General features: G+C 43.8%; 1 long non-coding RNA gene across 16 annotated transcripts in view; it reads right to left on the bottom strand.

The window, feature by feature from the left end:
* LOC307181276 overlaps window positions 1-25,048 on the bottom strand; it is a 2,057,065-nt gene that overhangs the window by 1,191,043 nt on the left and 840,974 nt on the right. The window contains exon 8 of one of the 16 annotated variants that reach the window (XR_013826323.1): window positions 18,057-18,096. The exons of the other annotated variants lie outside the window; for them this stretch is intronic. This is a non-coding gene — a long non-coding RNA (uncharacterized lncRNA). Of the gene's footprint in view, window positions 1-18,056; window positions 18,097-25,048 lie in introns of those variants that run through there. 16 annotated transcript variants of the gene reach the window in all.

Genomic DNA, 25,048 nt, shown 5'->3' with positions numbered 1-25,048 from the left:
AGGGGCACTGTAATTCACAAACCTGGAGAGTTATAAATGACAGCTATCGTCCAAAAATAGACTGAAGTAAGGCTGCCAAGAGGACTTGAAAGCGGGGCAGAATTGCAGGAAACCGATTTCAGGAGGTAGACTGGAATTGCATTGAAAGCATAGGAAAAGAGGCAGAACGTCCACAATGATGCACTTGGCCAAAAAGGGCGTATGCGTTTTTTCCTGAATATATTCAGGAAAAAACGCATACGCCCTTTTTGGCCAACCAAGCAAGCTTGCAAAGGAAATCTGCACTACAATGAAGTCTCACTTCCCCCCGGTCAAAAGGGCCATCTGAAAAAAGTGTAAAATCCAGAAAGGCAGGACAGGCCATGGAGAACTGGGAGCATTGTTATGCTGATGGGCAGGATGTAAATTGCCAACAACCACTTGGGAGAAGTGTATGGTGTTTCCTGAAACATCTAAAAAACAAAGCAACAGAACCTAGGGCACTTCCACTTATGGTCCTATAGCTTAGGGAAATTAAAATCAAAAAGACACAGCCACCCCAAAGTTTGGAACGGCTCTGTTTACAAGAACCTCGTTTACAGTACAAGTTCAACATCGCAGAAAGTGAAAAATGGATAAAGAAGTTGTGGTATTTACTTACAAAACAATATCACTCAGCAATGAAATCTGTGTCATCAGGCCCTTAGCAGCACAATGAGTGGATTCAGGTATGATGATTCTAACTGAAATAAGTCACACAGAAAAAGAAACATCATAAGATATCAGTAATACACGGAATGTAAACTTGGCTACACAGGAACTGAATTACAGAACAGAACAGGGTCTCAAATTTAGAAAACTAACTTATGCTTGCTTAAGGGGAAAGGTGAGTTGGGGTGCTGCATAAAACCAGAGATTGAAATGAGCACAGATAAAGTTCCTTAAGTCAAATATTGAATACACAAGAGCTACTCCTTGCTCAATGAAATGGACTCAACACCGCATATTAAACGCCTAAGAATGTACCTGACTAGTAAGTATCTTAAAACCTATGGATTGCTATGTTTCCGAAAGAGAATCAAGCATGTGTACAGGGGCATAAACGCAGCAGTGATAGGATTGGAGAGGTTCGGTGAGCAAATGAAGACCCTTTGAAGTCATATTGCATGGTACCCATTCCACGTGTTTCAACTACCCAGGTGTAAGGTATTCTTCCTTCAGCTAAAACATGCATGTGGAACCTAGAGTATGATCAACCATGTGATCGGGAGACATGTTCAAATATGTCTCAGTTTTCGTACCCTGGTACTCGGGTGCAACATTCCAGACGCTTTACTAACACTCTCCCCACTTGGAGAGTCAGTCCCTTTAACCTCCTGTTTGACCCAGTTTGCCATTTCTGTGCAAGATGAACAGGAATAGCGAGAACCAATGAGAGGCTAGCTGGAGGTGTCTGGACGGGCAAATTTAACTCTCATTTCCCACCAGGAAGTGGAATTAACCAAAGGCTCAGCATGCCGGGCCGGAACCAGATTAGGGCCTGAAGCCATCCTGCGGTGTTGCGGCCAGGTCACAAGAAAGCGAGTTGAAGAAAGGAGCTCAGGGGCACTGTAATTCACAAACCTGCAGAGTTATAAATGACAGCTATCGTCCAAAAATAGACTGAAGTAAGGCTGCCAAGAGGACTTGAAAGCGGGGCAGAATTGCAGGAAACCGATTTCAGGAGGTAGACTGGAATTGTATTGAAAGCATAGGAAAAGAGGCAGAACGTCCACAATGATGCACTTGGCCAAAAAGGGCGTATGCGTTTTTTCCTGAATATATTCAGGAAAAAACGCATACGCACTTTTTGGCCAACCAAGCAAGCTTGCAAAGGAAATCTGCACTACAATGAAGTCTCACTTCCCCCCGGTCAAAAGGGCCATCTGAAAAAAGTGTAAAATCCAGAAAGGCAGGACAGGCCATGGAGAACTGGGAGCCTTGTTATGCTGATGGGCGGGATGTAAATTGCCAACAGACACTCAGGAGAAGTGTATGGTGTTTCCTGAAACATCTAAAAAACAAAGCAACAGAGCCTAGGGCACTGCCACTTATGGTCCTATAGCTTAGGGAAATTAAAATCAAAAAGACACAGCCACCCCAAAGTTTGGGACGCCTCTGTTTACAAGAACCTCGTTTACAGTACAAGTTCAACATCACAGAAAGTGAAAAATGGATAAAGAAGTTGTGGTATTTACTTACAAAGCAATATCACTCAGCAATGAAATCTATGTCATCAGGCCCTTAGCATCACAATGAGTGGATTCAGGTATGATGATTCTAACTGAAATAAGTCACACAGAAAAAGAAACATCATAAGATATCAGTAATACACGGAATGTAAACTTGGCTACACAGGAACTGAATTACAGAAAAGAACAGGGTCTCAAATTTAGAAAACCAACTTATGCTTGCTTAAGGGTAAAGGTGAGTTGGGGTGCTGCATAAAACCAGAGATTGAAATGAGCACAGATAAAGTTCCTTAAGTCAAAGATGGAATAGACAACAGCTACTCCTTGCTCAACGAAATGGACTCAACACCGCATATTAAACGCCTAAGAATGTACCTGACTAGTAAGTATCTTAAAACCTATGGATTGCTATGTCTCCAAAAGAGAATCAAGCATGTGTACAGGGGCATAAACGCAGCAGTGATAGGATTGGAGAGGTTCGGTGAGCAAATGAAGACCCTTTGAAGTCATATTGCATGGTACCCATTACACGGGTCTCAACTCTCCAGGTTTAAGGTATTCTTCCTTCAGCTAAAACATGCATGTGGAACCCAAGTACGATCAACCATGTGAACGGGAGACGTGTTCAAATATGTCTCAGTTTTCCTCCCCTGGTACTCGGGTGCAACATTCCAGACGCTTTACTAACACTCTCCCCACTTGGAGAGTCAGCGCCTTTAACCTCCTGTTTGGCCCAGTTTGCAATTTCTGCGGAAGATGAACAGGAATAGCGAGAACCAATGAGAGGCTAGCTGGAGGTGTCTGGACGGGCAAATTTAACTCTCATTTCCCAACAGGAAGAGGAAATAACCAAAGGCTCAGCGTGCCGTACCGGAACCAGATTAGGGCCTGAAGCCATCCTGCGGTGTTGCGGCCAGCTCAAAAGAAAGCGAGTTGAAGAAAGGAGCTCAGGGGCACTGTAATTCACAAACCTGCAGAGTTATAAATGACAGCTATCGTCCAAAAATAGACTGAAGTAAGGCTGCCAAGAGGACTTGAAAGCGGGGCAGAATTGCAGGAAACCGATTTCAGGAGGTAGACTGGAATTGCATTGAAAGCATAGGAAAAGAGGCAGAACGTCCACAATGATGCACTTGGCCAAAAAGGGCGTATGCGTTTTTTCCTGAATATATTCAGGAAAAAACGCATACGCCCTTTTTGGCCAACCAAGCAAGCTTGCAAAGGAAATCTGCACTACAATGAAGTCTCACTTCCCCCCGGTCAAAAGGACCATCTGAAAAAAGTGTAAAATCCAGAAAGGCAGGACAGGCCATGGAGAACTGGGAGCCTTGTTATGCTGATGGGCGGGATGTAAATTGCCAACAGACACTCGGGAGAAGTGTATGGTGTTTCCTGAAACATCTAAAAAACAAAGCAACAGAACCTAGGGCACTTCCACTTATGGTCCTATAGCTTAGGGAAATTAAAATAAAAAAGACACAGCCACCCCAAAGTTTGGAACGGCTCTGTTTACAAGAACCTCGTTTACAGTACAAGTTCAACATCGCAGAAAGTGAAAAATGGATAAAGAAGTTGTGGTATTTACTTACAAAGCAATATCACTCAGCAATGAAATCTGTGTCATCAGGCCCTTGGCAGCACAATGAGTGGATTCAGGTATGATGATTCTAACTGAAGTAAGTCACACAGAAAAAGAAACATCATAAGATATCAGTAATACACGGAATGTAAACTTGGCTACACAGGAACTGAATTACAGAACAGAACAGGGACTCAAATTTAGAAAACCAACTTATGCTTGCTTAAGGGTAAAGGTGAGTTGGGGTGCTGCATAAAACCAGAGATTGAAATGAGCACAGATAAAGTTCCTTAAGTCAAATATGGAATAGACAAGAGCTACCCCTTGCTCAACGAAATGGACTCAACACTGCATATTAAACGCCTAAGAATGTACCTGACTAGTAGGTATCTTAAAACCTATGGATTGCTATGTCTCCGAAAGAGAATCAAGCATGTGTACAGGGGCATAAATGCAGCAGTGATAGGATTGGAGAGGTTCGGTGAGCAAATGAAGACCCTTTGAAGTCATGTTGCATGGTACCCATTCCACGGGTTTCAACTACCCAGGTTTAAGGTATTCTTCCTTCAGCTAAAACATGCATGTGGAACCTAGAGTATAATCAACCATGTGATCGGGAGACGTGTTCAAATATGTCTCAGTTTTCCTCCCCTGGTACTCGGGTGCAACATTCCAGACACTTTACTAACACTCTCCCCACTTGGAGAGTCAGTCCCTTTAACCTCCTGTTTGGCCCAGTTTGCAATTTCTGCGGAAGATGAACAGGAATAGCGAGAACCAATGAGAGGCTAGCTGGAGGTGTCTGGACGGGCAAATTTAACTCTCATTTCCCACCAGGAAGAGGAATTAACCAAAGGCTCAGCGGGCGTGCCGGAACCAGATTAGGGCCTGAAGCCATCCTGCGGTGTTGCGGCCAGCTCAAAAGAAAGCGAGTTGAAGAAAGGAGCTCAGGGGCACTGTAATTCACAAACCTGCAGAGTTATAAATGACAGCTATCGTCCAAAAATAGACTGAAGTAAGGCTGCCAAGAGGACTTGAAAGCGGGGCAGAATTGCAGGAAACCGATTTCAGGAGGTAGACTGGAATTGCATTGAAAGCATAGGAAAAGAGGCAGAACGTCCACAATGATGCACTTGGCCAAAAAGGGCGTATGCATTTTTTCCTGAATATATTCAGGAAAAAACGCATACGCCCTTTTTGGCCAACCAAGCAAGCTTGCAAAGGAAATCTGCACTACAATGAAGTCTCACTTCCCCCCGGTCAAAAGGGCCATCTGAAAAAAGTGTAAAATCCAGAAAGGCAGGACAGGCCATGGAGAACTGGGAGCCTTGTTATGCTGATGGGCGGGATGTAAATTGCCAACAGACACTCAGGAGAAGTGTATGGTGTTTCCTGAAACATCTAAAAAACAAAGCAACAGAGCCTAGGGCACTGCCACTTATGGTCCTATAGCTTAGGGAAATTAAAATCAAAAAGACACAGCCACCCCAAAGTTTGGGACGCCTCTGTTTACAAGAACCTCGTTTACAGTACAAGTTCAACATCGCAGAAAGTGAAAAATGGATAAAGAAGTTGTGGTATTTACTTACAAAGCAATATCACTCAGCAATGAAATCTGTGTCATCAGGCCCTTGGCAGCACAATGAGTGGATTCAGGTATGATGATTCTAACTGAAGTAAGTCACACAGAAAAAGAAACATCATAAGATATCAGTAATACACGGAATGTAAACTTGGCTACACAGGAACTGAATTACAGAACAGAACAGGGACTCAAATTTAGAAAACCAACTTATGCTTGCTTAAGGGTAAAGGTGAGTTGGGGTGCTGCATAAAACCAGAGATTGAAATGAGCACAGATAAAGTTCCTTAAGTCAAATATGGAATAGACAAGAGCTACTCCTTGCTCAACGAAATGGACTCAACACCGCATATTAAACGCCTAAGAATGTACCTGACTAGTAAGTATCTTAAAACCTATGGATTGCTATGTCTCCGAAAGAGAATCAAGCATGTGTACAGGGGCATAAACGCAGCAGTGATAGGATTGGAGAGGTTCGGTGAGCAAATGAAGACCCTTTGAAGTCATATTGCATGGTACCCATTCCACGGGTTTCAACTACCCAGGTTTAAGGTATTCTTCCTTCAGCTAAAACATGCATGTGGAACCTAGAGTATGATCAACCATGTGATCGGGAGACGTGTTCAAATATGTCTCAGTTTTCGTACCCTGGTACTCGGGTGCAACATTCCAGACGCTTTACTAACACTCTCCCGACTTGGAGAGTCAGTCCCTTTAACCTCCTGTTTGGCCCAGTTTGCAATTTCTGCGGAAGATGAACAGGAATAGCGAGAACCAATGAGAGGCTAGCTGGAGGTGTCTGGACGGGCAAATTTAACTCTCATTTCCCACCAGGAAGAGGAATTAACCAAAGGCTCAGCGTGCCGTGCCGGAACCAGATTAGGGCCTGAAGCCATCCTGCGGTGTTGCGGCCAGCTCAAAAGAAAGCGAGTTGAAGAAAGGAGCTCAGGGGCACTGTAATTCACAAACCTGCAGAGTTATAAATGACAGCTATCGTCCAAAAATAGACTGAAGTAAGGCTGCCAAGAGGACTTGAAAGCGGGGCAGAATTGCAGGAAACCGATTTCAGGAGGTAGACTGGAATTGCATTGAAAACATAGGAAAAGAGGCAGAACGTCCACAATGATGCACTTGGCCAAAAAGGGCGTATGCGTTTTTTCCTGAATATATTCAGGAAAAAACGCATACGCCCTTTTTGGCCAACCAAGCAAGCTTGCAAAGGAAATCTGCACTACAATGAAGTCTCACTTCCCCCCGGTCAAAAGGGCCATCTGAAAAAAGTGTAAAATCCAGAAAGGCAGGACAGGCCATGGAGAACTGGGAGCCTTGTTATGCTGATGGGCGGGATGTAAATTGCCAACAGACACTCGGGAGAAGTGTATGGTGTTTCCTGAAACATCTAAAAAACAAAGCAACAGAGCCTAGGGCACTGCCACTTATGGTCCTATAGCTTAGGGAAATTAAAATCAAAAAGACACAGCCACCCCAAAGTTTGGGACGCCTCTGTTTACAAGAACCTCGTTTACAGTACAAGTTCAACATCGCAGAAAGTGAAAAATGGATAAAGAACTTGTGGTACTTACGTACAATGCAGTATCACACAGCAATGAAATCTATGTCATCAGGCCCGTAGCAGCATAATGAGTGGATTCAGGTACGATGATTCTAACTGAAATAAGTCACACAGAAAAAGAAACATCATAAGATATCACTAATACACGGAATGTAAACTTGGCTACACAGGAACTGCATTCCAAAACAGAACAGGGTCTCAAATTTAGAAAACCAACTTATGCTTGCTTAAGGGGAAAGGTGAGTTGGGGTGCTGCATAAAACCAGAGATTGAAATGAGCACAGATAAAGTTCCTTAAGCCAAATATGGAATAGACAAGAGCTACTCCTTGCTCAACGAAATGGACTCAAAACCCCATATTAAACCCCTAAGAATGTACCTGACTAGTAAGTATCTTAAAACCTATGGATTGCTATGTCTCCAAAAGGGAATCAAGCGTGTGTACAGGGGAATAAACACAGCAGTGATAGGATTGGAGAGGTTCGGTGAGCAAATGAAGACCCGTTGAAGTCATATTGCATGGTACCCATTACACGGGTCTCAAGTCTCCAGGTTTAAGGTATTCTTCCTTCAGCTAAAACATGCATGTGGAACCCAGAGTATGATCAACCATGTGAACGGGAGACGTGTTCAAATATGTCTCAGTTTTCATACCCTGGTACTCGGGTGCAACATTCCAGACGCTTTACTAACACTCTCCCGACTTGGAGAGTCAGTCCCTTTAACCTCCTGTTTGGTCCAGTTTGCAATTTCTGCGGAAGATGAACAGGAATAGCGAGAACCAATGAGAGCCTAGCTGGAGGTGTCTGGACGGGCAAATTTAACTCTCATTTCCCACCAGGAAGAGGAATTAACCAAAGGCTCAGCATGCAGGGCCGGAACCAGATTAGGACCTGAAGCCATCCTGCGGTGTTGCGGCCAGGTCACAAGAAAGCGAGTTGAAGAAAGGAGCTCAGGGGCACTGTAATTCACAAACCTGCAGAGTTATAAATGACAGCTATCGTCTAAAAATAGACTGAAGTAAGGCTGCCAAGTGGACTTGAAAGCGGGGCAGAATTGCAGGAAACCGATTTCAGGAGGTAGACTGGAATTGCATTGAAAGCATAGGAAAAGAGGCAGAACGTCCACAATGATGCACTTGGCCAAAAAGGGCGTATGCGTTTTTTCCTGAATATATTCAGGAAAAAACGCATACGCCCTTTTTGGCCAACCAAGCAAGCTTGCAAAGGAAATCTGCACTACAATGAAGTCTCACTTCCCCCCGGTCAAAAGGGCCATCTGAAAAAAGTGTAAAATCCAGAAAGGCAGGACAGGCCATGGAGAACTGGGAGCCTTGTTATGCTGATGGGCGGGATGTAAATTGCCAACAACCACTCGGGAGAAGTGTATGGTGTTTCCTGAAACATCTAAAAAACAAAGCAACAGAACGTAGGGCACTTCCACTTATGGTCCTATAGCTTAGGGAAATTAAAATCAAAAAGACACAGCCACCCCAAAGTTTGGAACGGCTCTGTTTACAAGAACCTCGTTTACAGTACAAGTTCAACATCGCAGAAAGTGAAAAATGGATAAAGAAGTTGTGGTATTTACTTACAAAGCAATATCACTCAGCAATGAAATCTGTGTCATCAGGCCCTTAGCAGCACAATGAGTGGATTCAGGTATGATGATTCTAACTGAAATAAGTCACACAGAAAAAGAAACATCATAAGATATCAGTAATACACGGAATGTAAACTTGGCTACACAGGAACTGAATTACAGAAAAGAACAGGGTCTCAAATTTAGAAAACCAACTTATGCTTGCTTAAGGGTAAAGGTAAGTTGGGGTGCTGCATAAAACCAGAGATTGAAATGAGCACATATAAAGTTCCTTAAGTCAAATATGGAATAGACAACAGCTACTCCTTGCTCAACGAAATGGACTCAACACCGCATATTAAACGCCTAAGAATGTACCTGACTAGTAAGTATCTTAAAACCTATGGATTGCTATGTCTCCAAAAGAGAATCAAGCATGTGTACAGGGGCATAAACGCAGCAGTGATAGGATTGGAGAGGTTCGGTGAGCAAATGAAGACCCTTTGAAGTCATATTGCATGGTACCCATTACACGGGTCTCAACTCTCCAGGTTTAAGGTATTCTTCCTTCAGCTAAAACATGCATGTGGAACCCAAGTACGATCAACCATGTGAACGGGAGACGTGTTCAAATATGTCTCAGTTTTCCTCCCCTGGTACTCGGGTGCAACATTCCAGACGCTTTACTAACACTCTCCCCACTTGGAGAGTCAGCGCCTTTAACCTCCTGTTTGGCCCAGTTTGCAATTTCTGCGGAAGATGAACAGGAATAGCGAGAACCAATGAGAGGCTAGCTGGAGGTGTCTGGACGGGCAAATTTAACTCTCATTTCCCAACAGGAAGAGGAAATAACCAAAGGCTCAGCGTGCCGTACCGGAACCAGATTAGGGCCTGAAGCCATCCTGCGGTGTTGCGGCCAGCTCAAAAGAAAGCGAGTTGAAGAAAGGAGCTCAGGGGCACTGTAATTCACAAACCTGCAGAGTTATAAATGACAGCTATCGTCCAAAAATAGACTGAAGTAAGGCTGCCAAGAGGACTTGAAAGCGGGGCAGAATTGCAGGAAACCGATTTCAGGAGGTAGACTGGAATTGCATTGAAAGCATAGGAAAAGAGGCAGAACGTCCACAATGATGCACTTGGCCAAAAAGGGCGTATGCGTTTTTTCCTGAATATATTCAGGAAAAAACGCATACGCCCTTTTTGGCCAACCAAGCAAGCTTGCAAAGGAAATCTGCACTACAATGAAGTCTCACTTCCCCCCGGTCAAAAGGGCCATCTGAAAAAAGTGTAAAATCCAGAAAGGCAGGACAGGCCATGGAGAACTGGGAGCCTTGTTATGCTGATGGGCGGGATGTAAATTGCCAACAGACACTTGGGAGAAGTGTATGGTGTTTCCTGAAACATCTAAAAAACAAAGCAACAGAGCCTAGGGCACTGCCACTTATGGTCCTATAGCTTAGGGAAATTAAAATCAAAAAGACACAGCCACCCCAAAGTTTGGGACGCCTCTGTTTACAAGAACCTCGTTTACAGTACAAGTTCAACATCGCAGAAAGTGAAAAATGGATAAAGAACTTGTGGTACTTACGTACAATGCAGTATCACTCAGCAATGAAATCTATGTCATCAGGCCCGTAGCAGCATAATGAGTGGATTCAGGTACGATGATTCTAACTGAAATAAGTCACACAGAAAAAGAAACATCATAAGATATCACTAATAAACGGAATGTAAACTTGGCTACACAGGAACTGCATTCCAAAACAGAACAGGGTCTCAAATTTAGAAAACCATCTTATGCTTGCTTAAGGGGAAAGGTGAGTTGGGGTGCTGCATAAAACCAGAGATTGAAATGAGCACAGATAAAGTTCCTTAAGCCAAATATGGAATAGACAAGAGCTACTCCTTGCTCAACGAAATGGACTCAAAACCCCATATTAAACCCCTAAGAATGTACCTGACTAGTAAGTATCTTAAAACCTATGGATTGCTATGTCTCCAAAAGAGAATCAAGCGTGTGTACAGGGGAATAAACGCAGCAGTGATAGGATTGGAGAGGTTCGGTGAGCAAATGAAGACCCGTTGAAGTCATATTGCATGGTACCCATTACACGGGTCTCAACTCTCCAGGTTTAAGGTATTCTTCCTTCAGCTAAAACATGCATGTGGAACCCAGAGTATGATCAACCATGTGAACGGGAGACGTGTTCAAATATGTCTCAGTTTTCCTCCCCTGGTACTCGGGTGCAACATTCCAGACGCTTTACTAACACTCTCCCCACTTGGAGAGTCAGTCCCTTTAACCTCCTGTTTGGCCCAGTTTGCAATTTCTGCGGAAGATGAACAGGAATAGCGAGAACCAATGAGAGCCTAGCTGGAGGTGTCTGGACGGGCAAATTTAACTCTCATTTCCCACCAGGAAGAGGAATTAACCAAAGGCTCAGCATGCCGGGCCGGAACCAGATTAGGACCTGAAGCCATCCTGCGGTGTTGCGGCCAGGTCACAAGAAAGCGAGTTGAAGAAAGGAGCTCAGGGGCACTGTAATTCACAAACCTGCAGAGTTATAAATGACAGCTATCGTCCAAAAATAGACTGAAGTAAGGCTGCCAAGAGGACTTGAAAGCGGGGCAGAATTGCAGGAAACCGATTTCAGGAGGTAGACTGGAATTGCATTGAAAGCATAGGAAAAGAGGCAGAACGTCCACAATGATGCACTTGGCCAAAAAGGGCGTATGCGTTTTTTCCTGAATATATTCAGGAAAAAACGCATACGCCCTTTTTGGCCAACCAAGCAAGCTTGCAAAGGAAATCTGCACTACAATGAAGTCTCACTTCCCCCCGGTCAAAAGGGCCATCTGAAAAAAGTGTAAAATCCAGAAAGGCAGGACAGGCCATGGAGAACTGGGAGCCTTGTTATGCTGATGGGCGGGATGTAAATTGCCAACAACCACTCGGGAGAAGTGTATGGTGTTTCCTGAAACATCTAAAAAACAAAGCAACAGAACCTAGGGCACTTCCACTTATGGTCCTATAGCTTAGGGAAATTAAAATCAAAAAGACACAGCCACCCCAAAGTTTGGAACGGCTCTGTTTACAAGAACCTCGTTTACAGTACAAGTTCAACATCGCAGAAAGTGAAAAATGGATAAAGAAGTTGTGGTATTTACTTACAAAGCAATATCACTCAGCAATGAAATCTGTGTCATCAGGCCCTTAGCAGCACAATGAGTGGATTCAGGTATGATGATTCTAACTGAAATAAGTCACACAGAAAAAGAAACATCATAAGATATCAGTAATACACGGAATGTAAACTTGGCTACACAGGAACTGAATTACAGAAAAGAACAGGGTCTCAAATTTAGAAAACCAACTTATGCTTGCTTAAGGGTAAAGGTGAGTTGGGGTGCTGCATAAAACCAGAGATTGAAATGAGCACAGATAAAGTTCCTTAAGTCAAATATGGAATAGACAACAGCTACTCCTTGCTCAACGAAATGGACTCAACACCGCATATTAAACGCCTAAGAATGTACCTGACTAGTAAGTATCTTAAAACCTATGGATTGCTATGTCTCCAAAAGAGAATCAAGCATGTGTACAGGGGCATAAACGCAGCAGTGATAGGATTGGAGAGGTTCGGTGAGCAAATGAAGACCCTTTGAAGTCATATTGCATGGTACCCATTACACGGGTCTCAACTCTCCAGGTTTAAGGTATTCTTCCTTCAGCTAAAACATGCATGTGGAACCCAAGTACGATCAACCATGTGAACGGGAGATGTGTTCAAATATGTCTCAGTTTTCCTCCCCTGGTACTCGGGTGCAACATTCCAGACGCTTTACTAACACTCTCCCCACTTGGAGAGTCAGCGCCTTTAACCTCCTGTTTGGCCCAGTTTGCAATTTCTGCGGAAGATGAACAGGAATAGCGAGAACCAATGAGAGGCTAGCTGGAGGTGTCTGGACGGGCAAATTTAACTCTCATTTCCCAACAGGAAGAGGAAATAACCAAAGGCTCAGCGTGCCGTACCGGAACCAGATTAGGGCCTGAAGCCATCCTGCGGTGTTGCGGCCAGCTCAAAAGAAACCGAGTTGAAGAAAGGAGCTCAGGGGCACTGTAATTCACAAACCTGCAGAGTTATAAATGACAGCTATCGTCCAAAAATAGACTGAAGTAAGGCTGCCAAGAGGACTTGAAAGCGGGGCAGAATTGCAGGAAACCGATTTCAGGAGGTAGACTGGAATTGCATTGAAAGCATAGGAAAAGAGGCAGAACGTCCACAATGATGCACTTGGCCAAAAAGGGCGTATGCGTTTTTTCCTGAATATATTCAGGAAAAAACGCATACGCCCTTTTTGGCCAACCAAGCAAGCTTGCAAAGGAAATCTGCACTACAATGAAGTCTCACTTCCCCCCGGTCAAAAGGGCCATCTGAAAAAAGTGTAAAATCCAGAAAGGCAGGACAGGCCATGGAGAACTGGGAGCCTTGTTATGCTGATGGGCGGGATGTAAATTGCCAACAGACACTTGGGAGAAGTGTATGGTGTTTCCTGAAACATCTAAAAAACAAAGCAACAGAGCCTAGGGCACTGCCACTTATGGTCCTATAGCTTAGGGAAATTAAAATCAAAAAGACACAGCCACCCCAAAGTTTGGGACGCCTCTGTTTACAAGAACCTCGTTTACAGTACAAGTTCAACATCGCAGAAAGTGAAAAATGGATAAAGAACTTGTGGTACTTACGTATAATGCAGTATCACTCAGCAATGAAATCTATGTCATCAGGCCCGTAGCAGCATAATGAGTGGATTCAGGTACGATGATTCTAACTGAAATAAGTCACACAGAAAAAGAAACATCATAAGATATCACTAATAAACGGAATGTAAACTTGGCTACACAGGAACTGCATTCCAAAACAGAACAGGGTCTCAAATTTAGAAAACCATCTTATGCTTGCTTAAGGGGAAAGGTGAGTTGGGGTGCTGCATAAAACCAGAGATTGAAATGAGCACAGATAAAGTTCCTTAAGCCAAATATGGAATAGACAAGAGCTACTCCTTGCTCAACGAAATGGACTCAAAACCCCATATTAAACCCCTAAGAATGTACCTGACTAGTAAGTATCTTAAAACCTATGGATTGCTATGTCTCCAAAAGAGAATCAAGCGTGTGTACAGGGGAATAAACGCAGCAGTGATAGGATTGGAGAGGTTCGGTGAGCAAATGAAGACCCGTTGAAGTCATATTGCATGGTACCCATTACACGGGTCTCAACTCTCCAGGTTTAAGGTATTCTTCCTTCAGCTAAAACATGCATGTGGAACCCAGAGTATGATCAACCATGTGCACGGGAGACGTGTTCAAATATGTCTCAGTTTTCATACCCTGGTACTCGGGTGCAACATTCCAGACGCTTTACTAACACTCTCCCGACTTGGAGAGTCAGTCCCTTTAACCTCCTGTTTGGCCCAGTTTGCAATTTCTGCGGAAGATGAACAGGAATAGCGAGAACCAATGAGAGCCTAGCTGGAGGTGTCTGGACGGGCAAATTTAACTCTCATTTCCCACCAGGAAGAGGAATTAACCAAAGGCTCAGCATGCCGGGCCGGAACCAGATTAGGACCTGAAGCCATCCTGCGGTGTTGCGGCCAGGTCACAAGAAAGCGAGTTGAAGAAAGGAGCTCAGGGGCACTGTAATTCACAAACCTGCAGAGTTATAAATGACAGCTATCGTCCAAAAATAGACTGAAGTAAGGCTGCCAAGAGGACTTGAAAGCGGGGCAGAATTGCAGGAAACCGATTTCAGGAGGTAGACTGGAATTGCATTGAAAGCATAGGAAAAGAGGCAGAACGTCCACAATGATGCACTTGGCCAAAAAGGGCGTATGCGTTTTTTCCTGAATATATTCAGGAAAAAACGCATACGCCCTTTTTGGCCAACCAAGCAAGCTTGCAAAGGAAATCTGCACTACAATGAAGTCTCACTTCCCCCCGGTCAAAAGGGCCATCTGAAAAAAGTGTAAAATCCAGAAAGGCAGGACAGGCCATGGAGAACTGGGAGCCTTGTTATGCTGATGGGCGGGATGTAAATTGCCAACAACCACTCGGGAGAAGTGTATGGTGTTTCCTGAAACATCTAAAAAACAAAGCAACAGAACCTAGGGCACTTCCACTTATGGTCCTATAGCTTAGGGAAATTAAAATCAAAAAGACACAGCCACCCCAAAGTTTGGAACGGCTCTGTTTACAAGAACCTCGTTTACAGTACAAGTTCAACATCGCAGAAAGTGAAAAATGGATAAAGAAGTTGTGGTATTTACTTACAAAGCAATATCACTCAGCAATGAAATCTGTGTCATCAGGCCCTTAGCAGCACAATGAGTGGATTCAGGTATGATGATTCTAACTGAAATAAGTCACACAGAAAAAGAAACATCATAAGATATCAGTAATACACGGAATGTAAACTTGGCTACACAGGAACTGAATTACAGAACAGAACAGGGTCTCAAATTTAGAAAACCAACTTATGCTTGCTTAAGGGGAAAGGTGAGTTGGGGTGCTGCATAAAACCAGAGATTGAAATGAGCACAGATAAAGTTCCTTAAGCCAAATATGTAATACACAAGAGCTACTCCTTGCTCAACGAAATGGACTCAACACCCCATATTAAACGCCTAAGAATGTACCTGACTAGTAAGTATCTTAAAACCTATGGATTGCTATGTCTCCGAAAGAGAATCAAGCATGTGTACAGGGGCATAAACGCAGCAGTGATAGGATTGGAGAGGTTCGGTGAGCAAATGAAGACCCTTTGAAGTCATATTGCATGGTACCCATTCCACGGGTTTCAACTACCCAGGTTTAAGGTATTCTTCCTTCAGCTAAAACATGCATGTGGAAGCTAGAGTATGATCAACCATGTGATCGGGAGACGTGTTCAAATATGTCTCAGTTTTCCTCCCCTGGTACTCGGGTGCAACATTCCAGACGCTTTACTAACACTCTCCCCACTTGGAGAGTCAGTCCCTTTAACCTCCTGTTTGGCCCAGTTTGCAATTTCTGCGGAAGATGAACAGGAATAGCGAGAACCAATGAGAGCCTAGCTGGAGGTGTCTGGACGGGCAAATTTAACTCTCATTTCCCACCAGGAAGAGGAATTAACCAAAGGCTCAGCATGCCGGGCCGGAACCAGATTAGGGCCTGAAGCCATCCTGCGGTGTTGCGGCCAGGTCACAAGAAAGCGAGTTGAAGAAAGGAGCTCAGGGGCACTGTAATTCACAAACCTGCAGAGTTATAAATGACAGCTATCGTCCAAAAATAGACTGAAGTAAGGCTGCCAAGAGGACTTGAAAGCGGGGCAGAATTGCAGGAAACCGATTTCAGGAGGTAGACTGGAATTGCATTGAAAGCATAGGAAAAGAGGCAGAACGTCCACAATGATGCACTTGGCCAAAAAGATCGTATGCGTTTTTTCCTGAATATATTCAGGAAAAAACGCATACGCCCTTTTTGGCCAACCAAGCAAGCTTGCAAAGGAAATCTGCACTACAATGAAGTCTCACTTCCCCCCGGTGAAAAGGGCCATCTGAAAAAAGTGTAAAATCCAGAAAGGCAGGACAGGCCATGGAGAACTGGGAGGCTTGTTATGCTGATGGGCGGGATGTAAATTGCCAACAACCACTCGGGAGAAGTGTATGGTGTTTCCTGAAACATCTAAAAAACAAAGCAACAGAACCTAGGGCACTTCCACTTATGGTCCTATAGCTTAGGGAAATTAAAATCAAAAAGACACAGCCACCCCAAAGTTTGGAACGGCTCTGTTTACAAGAACCTCGTTTACAGTACAAGTTCAACATCGCAGAAAGTGAAAAATGGAAAAGAAGTTGTGGTATTTACTTACAAAGCAATATCACTCAGCAATGAAATCTGTGTCATCAGGCCCTTAGCAGCACAATGAGTGGATTCAGGTATGATGATTCTAACTGAAGTAAGTCACACAGAAAAAGAATCATCATAAGATATCAGTAATACACGGAATGTAAACTTGGCTACACAGGAACTGAATTACAGAACAGAACAGGGTCTCAAATTTAGAAAACCAACTTATGCTTGCTTAAGGGGAAAGGTGAGTTGGGGTGCTGCATAAAACCAGAGATTGAAATGAGCACAGATAAAGTTCCTTAAGCCAAATATGGAATAGACAAGAGCTACTCCTTGCTCAACGAAATGGACTCAACACCGCATATTAAACGTCTAAGAATGTACCTGACTAGCAAGTATCTTAAAACCTATGGATTGCTATGTCTCCAAAAGAGAATCAAGCATGTGTACAGGGGCATAAACGCAGCAGTGATAGGATTGGAGAGGTTCAGTGAGCAAATGAAGACCCTTTGAAGTCATATTGCATGGTACCCATTACACGGGTCTTAACTCTCCAGGTTTAAGGTATTCTTCCTTCAGCTAAAACATGCATGTGGAACCCAAGTATGATCAACCATGTGAACGGGAGACGTGTTCAAATATGTCTCAGTTTTCCTCCCCTGGTACTCAGGTGCAACATTCCAGACGCTTTACTAACACTCTCCCCACTTGGAGAGTCAGTCCCTTTAACCTCCTGTTTTGCCCAGTTTGCAATTTCTGCGGAAGATGAACAGGAATAGCGAGAACCAATGAGAGACTAGCTGGAGGTGTCTGGACGGGCAAATTTAACTCTCATTTCCCACCAGGAAGAGGAAATAACCAAAGGCTCACTGTGCCGTGCCGGAACCAGATTAGGGCCTGAAGCCATCCTGCGGTGTTGTGGCCAGGTCACAAGAAAGCGAGTTGAAGAAAGGAGCTCAGGGGCACTGTAATTCACAAACCTGCAGAGTTATAAATGACAGCTATCGTCCAAAAATAGACTGAAGTAAGGCTGCCAAGAGGACTTGAAAGCGGGGCAGAATTGCAGGAAACCGATTTCAGGAGGTAGACTGGAATTGCATTGAAAGCATAGGAAAAGAGGCAGAACGTCCACAATGATGCACTTGGCCAAAAAGGGCGTATGCGTTTTTTCCTGAATATATTCAGGAAAAAACGCATACGCCCTTTTTGGCCAACCAAGCAAGCTTGCAAAGGAAATCTGCACTACAATGAAGTCTCACTTCCCCCCGGTCAAAAGGGCCATCTGAAAAACGTGTAAAATCCAGAAAGGCAGGACAGGCCATGGAGAACTGGGAGCCTTGTTATGCTGATTGGCGGGATGTAAATTGCCAAGAACCACTTGGGAGAAGTGTATGGTGTTTCCTGAAACAACTAAAAAACAAAGCAAGAGAACCTAGCGCACTTCCACTTATGGTCCTATAGCTTAGGGAAATTAAAATGAAAAAGACACAGCCACCCCAAAGTTTGGAACGGCTCTGTTTACAAGAACCTCGTTTACAGTACAAGTTCAACATCGCAGAAAGTGAAAAATGGATAAAGAACTTGTGGTATTTACTTACAAAGCAATATCACTCAGCAATGAAATCTGTGTCATCAGGCCCTTAGCAGCACAATGAGTGGATTCAGGTATCATGATTCTAACTGAAATAAGTCACACAGAAAAAGAAACATCATAAGATATCACTAATACACGGAATGTAAACTTGGCTACACAGGAACTGCATTCCAAAACAGAACAGGGTCTCAAATTTAGAAAACCAACTTATGCTTGCTTAAGGGGAAAGGTGAGTTGGGGTGCTGCATAAAACCAGAGATTGAAATGAGCACAGATAAAGTTCCTTAAGCCAAATATGGAATAGACAAGAGCTACTCCTTGCTCAACGAAATGGACTCAACACCCCATATTAAACGCCTAAGAATGTACCTGACTAGTAAGTATCTTAAAACCTATGGATTGCTATGTCTCCGAAAGAGAATCAAGCATGTGTACAGGGGCATAAACGCAGCAGTGATAGGATTGGAGAGGTTCGGTGAGCAAATGAAGACCCTTTGAAGTCATATTGCATGGTACCCATTCCACGGGTTTCAACTACCCAGGTTTAAGGTATTCTTCCTTCAGCTAAAACATGCATGTGGAAGCTAGAGTATGATCAACCATGTGATCGGGAGACGTGTTCAAATATGTCTCAGTTTTCCTCCCCTGGTACTCGGGTGCAACATTCCAGACGCTTTACTAACACTCTCCCCACTTCGAGAGTCAGTCCCTTTAACCTCCTGTTTGGCCCAGATTGCAATTTCTGCGGAAGATGAACAGGAATAGCGAGAACCAATGAGAGGCTAGCTGGAGGTGTCTGGACGGGCAAATTTAACTCTCATTTCCCACCAGGAAGAGGAATTAACCAAAGGCTCAGCATGCCGGGCCGGAACCAGATTAGGGCCTGAAGCCATCCTGCGGTGTTGCGGCCAGGTCACAAGAAAGCGAGTTGAAGAAAGGAGCTCAGGGGCACTGTAATTCACAAACCTGCAGAGTTATAAATGACAGCTATCGTCCAAAAATAGACTGAAGTAAGGCTGCCAAGAGGACTTGAAAGCGGGGCAGAATTGCAGGAAACCGATTTCAGGAGGTAGACTGGAATTGCATTGAAAGCATAGGAAAAGAGGCAGAACGTCCACAATGATGCACTTGGCCAAAAAGGGCGTATGCGTTTTTTCCTGAATATATTCAGGAAAAAACGCATACGCACTTTTTGGCCAACCAAGCAAGCTTGCAAAGGAAATCTGCACTACAATGAAGTCTCACTTCCCCCCGGTCAAAAGGGCCATCTGAAAAAAGTGTAAAATCCAGAAAGGCAGGACAGGCCATGGAGAACTGGGAGCCTTGTTATGCTGATGGGCGGGATGTAAATTGCCAACAGACACTCAGGAGAAGTGTATGGTGTTTCCTGAAACATCTAAAAAACAAAGCAACAGAGCGTAGGGCACTGCCACTTATGGTCCTATAGCTTAGGGAAATTAAAATCAAAAAGACACAGCCACCCCAAAGTTTGGGACGCCTCTGTTTACAAGAACCTCGTTTACAGTACAAGTTCAACATCGCAGAAAGTGAAAAATGGATAAAGAAGTTGTGGTATTTACTTACAAAGCAATATCACTCAGCAATGAAATCTATGTCATCAGGCCCTTAGCATCACAATGAGTGGATTCAGGTATGATGATTCTAACTGAAATAAGTCACACAGAAAAAGAAACATCATAAGATATCAGTAATACACGGAATGTAAACTTGGCTACACAGGAACTGAATTACAGAACAGAACAGGGTCTCAAATTTAGGAAACCAACTTATGCCTGCTTAAGGGTAAAGGTGAGTTGGGGTGCTGCATAAAACCAGAGATTGAAATGAGCACAGATAAAGTTCCTTAAGTCAAATATGGAATAGACAACAGCTACTCCTTGCTCAACGAAATGGACTCAACACCGCATATTAAACGCCTAAGAATGTACCTGACTAGTAAGTATCTTAAAACCTATGGATTGCTATGTCTCCAAAAGAGAATCAAGCATGTGTACAGGGGCATAAACGCAGCAGTGATAGGATTGGAGAGGTTCGGTGAGCAAATGAAGACCCTTTGAAGTCATATTGCATGGTACCCATTACACGGGTCTCAACTCTCCAGGTTTAAGGTATTCTTCCTTCAGCTAAAACATGCATGTGGAACCCAAGTACGATCAACCATGTGAACGGGAGACGTGTTCAAATATGTCTCAGTTTTCCTACCCTGGTACTCGGGTGCAACATTCCAGACGCTTTACTAACACTCTCCCCACTTGGAGAGTCAGCGCCTTTAACCTCCTGTTTGGCCCAGTTTGCAATTTCTGCGGAAGATGAACAGGAATAGCGAGAACCAATGAGAGGCTAGCTGGAGGTGTCTGGACGGGCAAATTTAACTCTCATTTCCCAACAGGAAGAGGAAATAACCAAAGGCTCAGCGTGCCGTACCGGAACCAGATTAGGGCCTGAAGCCATCCTGCGGTGTTGCGGCCAGCTCAAAAGAAAGCGAGTTGAAGAAAGGAGCTCAGGGGCACTGTAATTCACAAACCTGCAGAGTTATAAATGACAGCTATCGTCCAAAAATAGACTGAAGTAAGGCTGCCAAGAGGACTTGAAAGCGGGGCAGAATTGCAGGAAACCGATTTCAGGAGGTAGACTGGAATTGCATTGAAAGCATAGGAAAAGAGGCAGAACGTCCACAATGATGCACTTGGCCAAAAAGGGCGTATGCGTTTTTTCCTGAATATATTCAGGAAAAAACGCATACGCCCTTTTTGGCCAACCAAGCAAGCTTGCAAAGGAAATCTGCACTACAATGAAGTCTCACTTCCCCCCGGTCAAAAGGGCCATCTGAAAAAAGTGTAAAATCCAGAAAGGCAGGACAGGCCATGGAGAACTGGGAGCCTTGTTATGCTGATGGGCGGGATGTAAATTGCCAACAGACACTCAGGAGAAGTGTATGGTGTTTCCTGAAACATCTAAAAAACAAAGCAACAGAACCTAGGGCACTTCCACTTATGGTCCTATAGCTTAGGGAAATTAAAATCAAAAAGACACAGCCACCCCAAAGTTTGGAACGGCTCTGTTTACAAGAACCTCGTTTACAGTACAAGTTCAACATCGCAGAAAGTGAAAAATGGATAAAGAAGTTGTGGTATTTACTTACAAAGCAATATCACTCAGCAATGAAATCTGTGTCATCAGGCCCTTGGCAGCACAATGAGTGGATTCAGGTATGATGATTCTAACTGAAGTAAGTCACACAGAAATAGAAACATCATAAGATATCAGTAATACACGGAATGTAAACTTGGCTACACAGGAACTGAATTACAGAACAGAACAGGGACTCAAATTTAGAAAACCAACTTATGCTTGCTTAAGGGTAAATGTGAGTTGGGGTGCTGCATAAAACCAGAGATTGAAATGAGCACAGATAAAGTTCCTTAAGTCAAATATGGAATAGACAAGAGCTACTCCTTGCTCAACGAAATGGACTCAACACCGCATATTAAACGCCTAAGAATGTACCTGACTAGTAAGTATCTTAAAACCTATGGATTGCTATGTCTCCGAAAGAGAATCAAGCATGTGTACAGGGGCATAAACGCAGCAGTGATAGGATTGGAGAGGTTCGGTGAGCAAATGAAGACCCTTTGAAGTCATATTGCATGGTACCCATTCCACGGGTTTCAACTACCCAGGTTTAAGGTATTCTTCCTTCAGCTAAAACATGCATGTGGAACCTAGAGTATAATCAACCATGTGATCGGGAGACGTGTTCAAATATGTCTCAGTTTTCCTCCCCTGGTACTCGGGTGCAACATTCCAGACGCTTTACTAACACTCTCCCGACTTGGAGAGTCAGTCCCTTTAACCTCCTGTTTGGCCCAGTTTGCAATTTCTGCGGAAGATGAACAGGAATAGCGAGAACCAATGAGAGGCTAGCTGGAGGTGTCTGGACGGGCAAATTTAACTCTCATTTCCCACCAGGAAGAGGAAATAACCAAAGGCTCAGCGGGCGTGCCGGAACCAGATTAGGGCCTGAAGCCATCCTGCGGTGTTGCGGCCAGCTCAAAAGAAAGCGAGTTGAAGAAAGGAGCTCAGGGGCACTGTAATTCACAAACCTGCAGAGTTATAAATGACAGCTATCGTCCAAAAATAGACTGAAGTAAGGCTGCCAAGAGGACTTGAAAGCGGGGCAGAATTGCAGGAAACCGATTTCAGGAGGTAGACTGGAATTGCATTGAAAGCATAGGAAAAGAGGCAGAACGTCCACAATGATGCACTTGGCCAAAAAGGGCGTATGCGTTTTTTCCTGAATATATTCAGGAAAAAACGCATACGCCCTTTTTGGCCAACCAAGCAAGCTTGCAAAGGAAATCTGCACTACAATGAAGTCTCACTTCCCCCCGGTCAAAAGGGCCATCTGAAAAAAGTGTAAAATCCAGAAAGGCAGGACAGGCCATGGAGAACTGGGAGCCTTGTTATGCTGATGGGCGGGATGTAAATTGCGAACAACCACTCGGGAGAAGTGTATGGTGTTTCCTGAAACATCTAAAAAACAAAGCAACAGAACCTAGGGCACTTCCACTTATGGTCCTATAGCTTAGGGAAATTAAAATCAAAAAGACACAGCCACCCCAAAGTTTGGAACGGCTCTGTTTACAAGAACCTCGTTTACAGTACAAGTTCAACATCGCAGAAAGTGAAAAATGGATAAAGAAGTTGTGCTATTTACTTACAAAGCAATATCACTCAGCAATAAAATCTGTGTCATCAGGCCCTTAGCAGCACAATGAGTGGATTCAGGTATGATGATTCTAACTGAAATAAGTCACACAGAAAAAGAAACATCATAAGATATCAGTAATACATGGAATGTAAACTTGGCTACACAGGAACTGAATTACAGAACAGAACAGGGTCTCAAATTTAGAAAACCAACTTATGCTTGCTTAAGGGGAAAGGTGAGTTGGGGTGCTGCATAAAACCAGAGATTGAAATGAGCACAGATAAAGTTCCTTAAGCCAAATATGGAATAGACAAGAGCTACTCCTTGCTCAACGAAATGGACTCAACACCGCATATTAAACGCCTAAGAATGTACCAGACTAGTAAGTATCTTAAAACCTAGAGATTGCTATGTCTCCGAAAGAGAATCAAGCATGTGTACAGGGGCATAAACGCAGCAGTGATAGGATTGGAGAGGCTCGGTGAGCAAATGAAGACCCTTTGAAGTCATATTGCATGGTACCCATTCCACGGGTTTCAACTACCCAGGTTTTAGGTATTCTTCCTTCAGCTAAAACATGCATGTGGAACCCAAGTATGATCAACCATGTGAACGGGAGACGTGTTCAAATATGTCTCAGTTTTCCTCCCCTGGTACTCGGGTGCAACATTCCAGACGCTTTACTAACACTCTCCCCACTTGGAGAGTCAGCGCCTTTAACCTCCTGTTTGGCCCAGTTTGCAATTTCTGCGGAAGATGAACAGGAATAGCGAGAACCAATGAGAGGCTAGCTGGAGGTGTCTGGACGGGCAAATTTAACTCTCATTTCCCACCAGGAAGAGGAAATAACCAAAGGCTCACCGACCGTACCAGAACCAGATTAGGGCCTGAAGCCATCCTGCGGTGTTGCGGCCAGCTCAAAAGAAAGGGAGTTGAAGAAAGGAGCTCAGGGGCACTGTAATTCACAAACCTGCAGAGTTATAAATGACAGCTATCGTCCAAAAATAGACTGAAGTAAGGCTGCCAAGAGGACTTGAAAGCGGGGCAGAATTGCAGGAAACCGATTTCAGGAGGTAGACTGGAATTGCATTGAAAGCATAGGGAAAGAGGCAGAACGTCCACAATGATGCACTTGGCCAAAAAGGGCGTATGCGTTTTTTCCTGAATATATTCAGGAAAAAACGCATACGCCCTTTTTGGCCAACCAAGCAAGCTTGCAAAGGAAATCTGCACTACAATGAAGTCTCACTTCCCCCCGGTCAAAAGGGCCATCTGAAAAAAGTGTAAAATCCAGAAAGGCAGGACAGGCCATGGAGAACTGGGAGCCTTGTTATGCTGATGGGCGGGATGTAAATTGCCAACAACCACTCGGGAGAAGTGTATGGTGTTTCCTGAAACATCTAAAAAACAAAGCAACAGAACCTAGGGCACTTCCACTTATGGTCCTATAGCTTAGGGAAATTAAAATCAAAAAGACACAGCCACCCCAAAGTTTGGAACGGCTCTGTTTACAAGAACCTCGTTTACAGTACAAGTTCAACATCGCAGAAAGTGAAAAATGGATAAAGAAGTTGTGGTATTTACTTACAAAGCAATATCACTCAGCAATGAAATCTGTGTCATCAGGCCCTTAGCAGCACAATGAGTGGATTCAGGTATGATGATTCTAACTGAAATAAGTCACACAGAAAAAGAAACATCATAAGATATCAGTAATACACGGAATGTAAACTTGGCTACACAGGAACTGAATTACAGAACAGAACAGGGTCTCAAATTTAGAAAACCAACTTATGCTTGCTTAAGGGTAAAGGTGAGTTGGGGTGCTGCATAAAACCAGAGATTGAAATGAGCACAGATAAAGTTCCTTAAGCCAAATATGTAATACACAAGAGCTACTCCTTGCTCAACGAAATGGACTCAACACCCCATATTAAACGCCTAAGAATGTAACTGACTAGTAAGTATCTTAAAACCTATGGATTGCTATGTCTCCGAAAGAGAATCAAGCATGTGTACAGGGGCATAAACGCAGCAGTGATAGGATTGGAGAGGTTCGGTGAGCAAATGAAGACCCTTTGAAATCATATTGCATGGTACCCATTCCACGGGTTTCAACTACCCAGGTTTAAGGTATTCTTCCTTCAGCTAAAACATGCATGTGGAACCTAGAGTATGATCAACCATGTGATCGGGAGACGTGTTCAAATATGTCTCAGTTTTCCTCCCCTGGTACTCGGGTGCAACATTCCAGACGCTTTACTAACACTCTCCCCACTTGGAGAGTCAGCGCCTTTAACCTCCTG

Source organism: Stenella coeruleoalba (assembly GCF_951394435.1).
Source record: "Stenella coeruleoalba genome assembly, contig: scaffold_52, whole genome shotgun sequence".
NCBI classification, from domain to species: Eukaryota; Metazoa; Chordata; class Mammalia; order Artiodactyla; family Delphinidae; genus Stenella; species Stenella coeruleoalba.
This window is presented reverse-complemented; position numbering and strand designations above follow the sequence as displayed.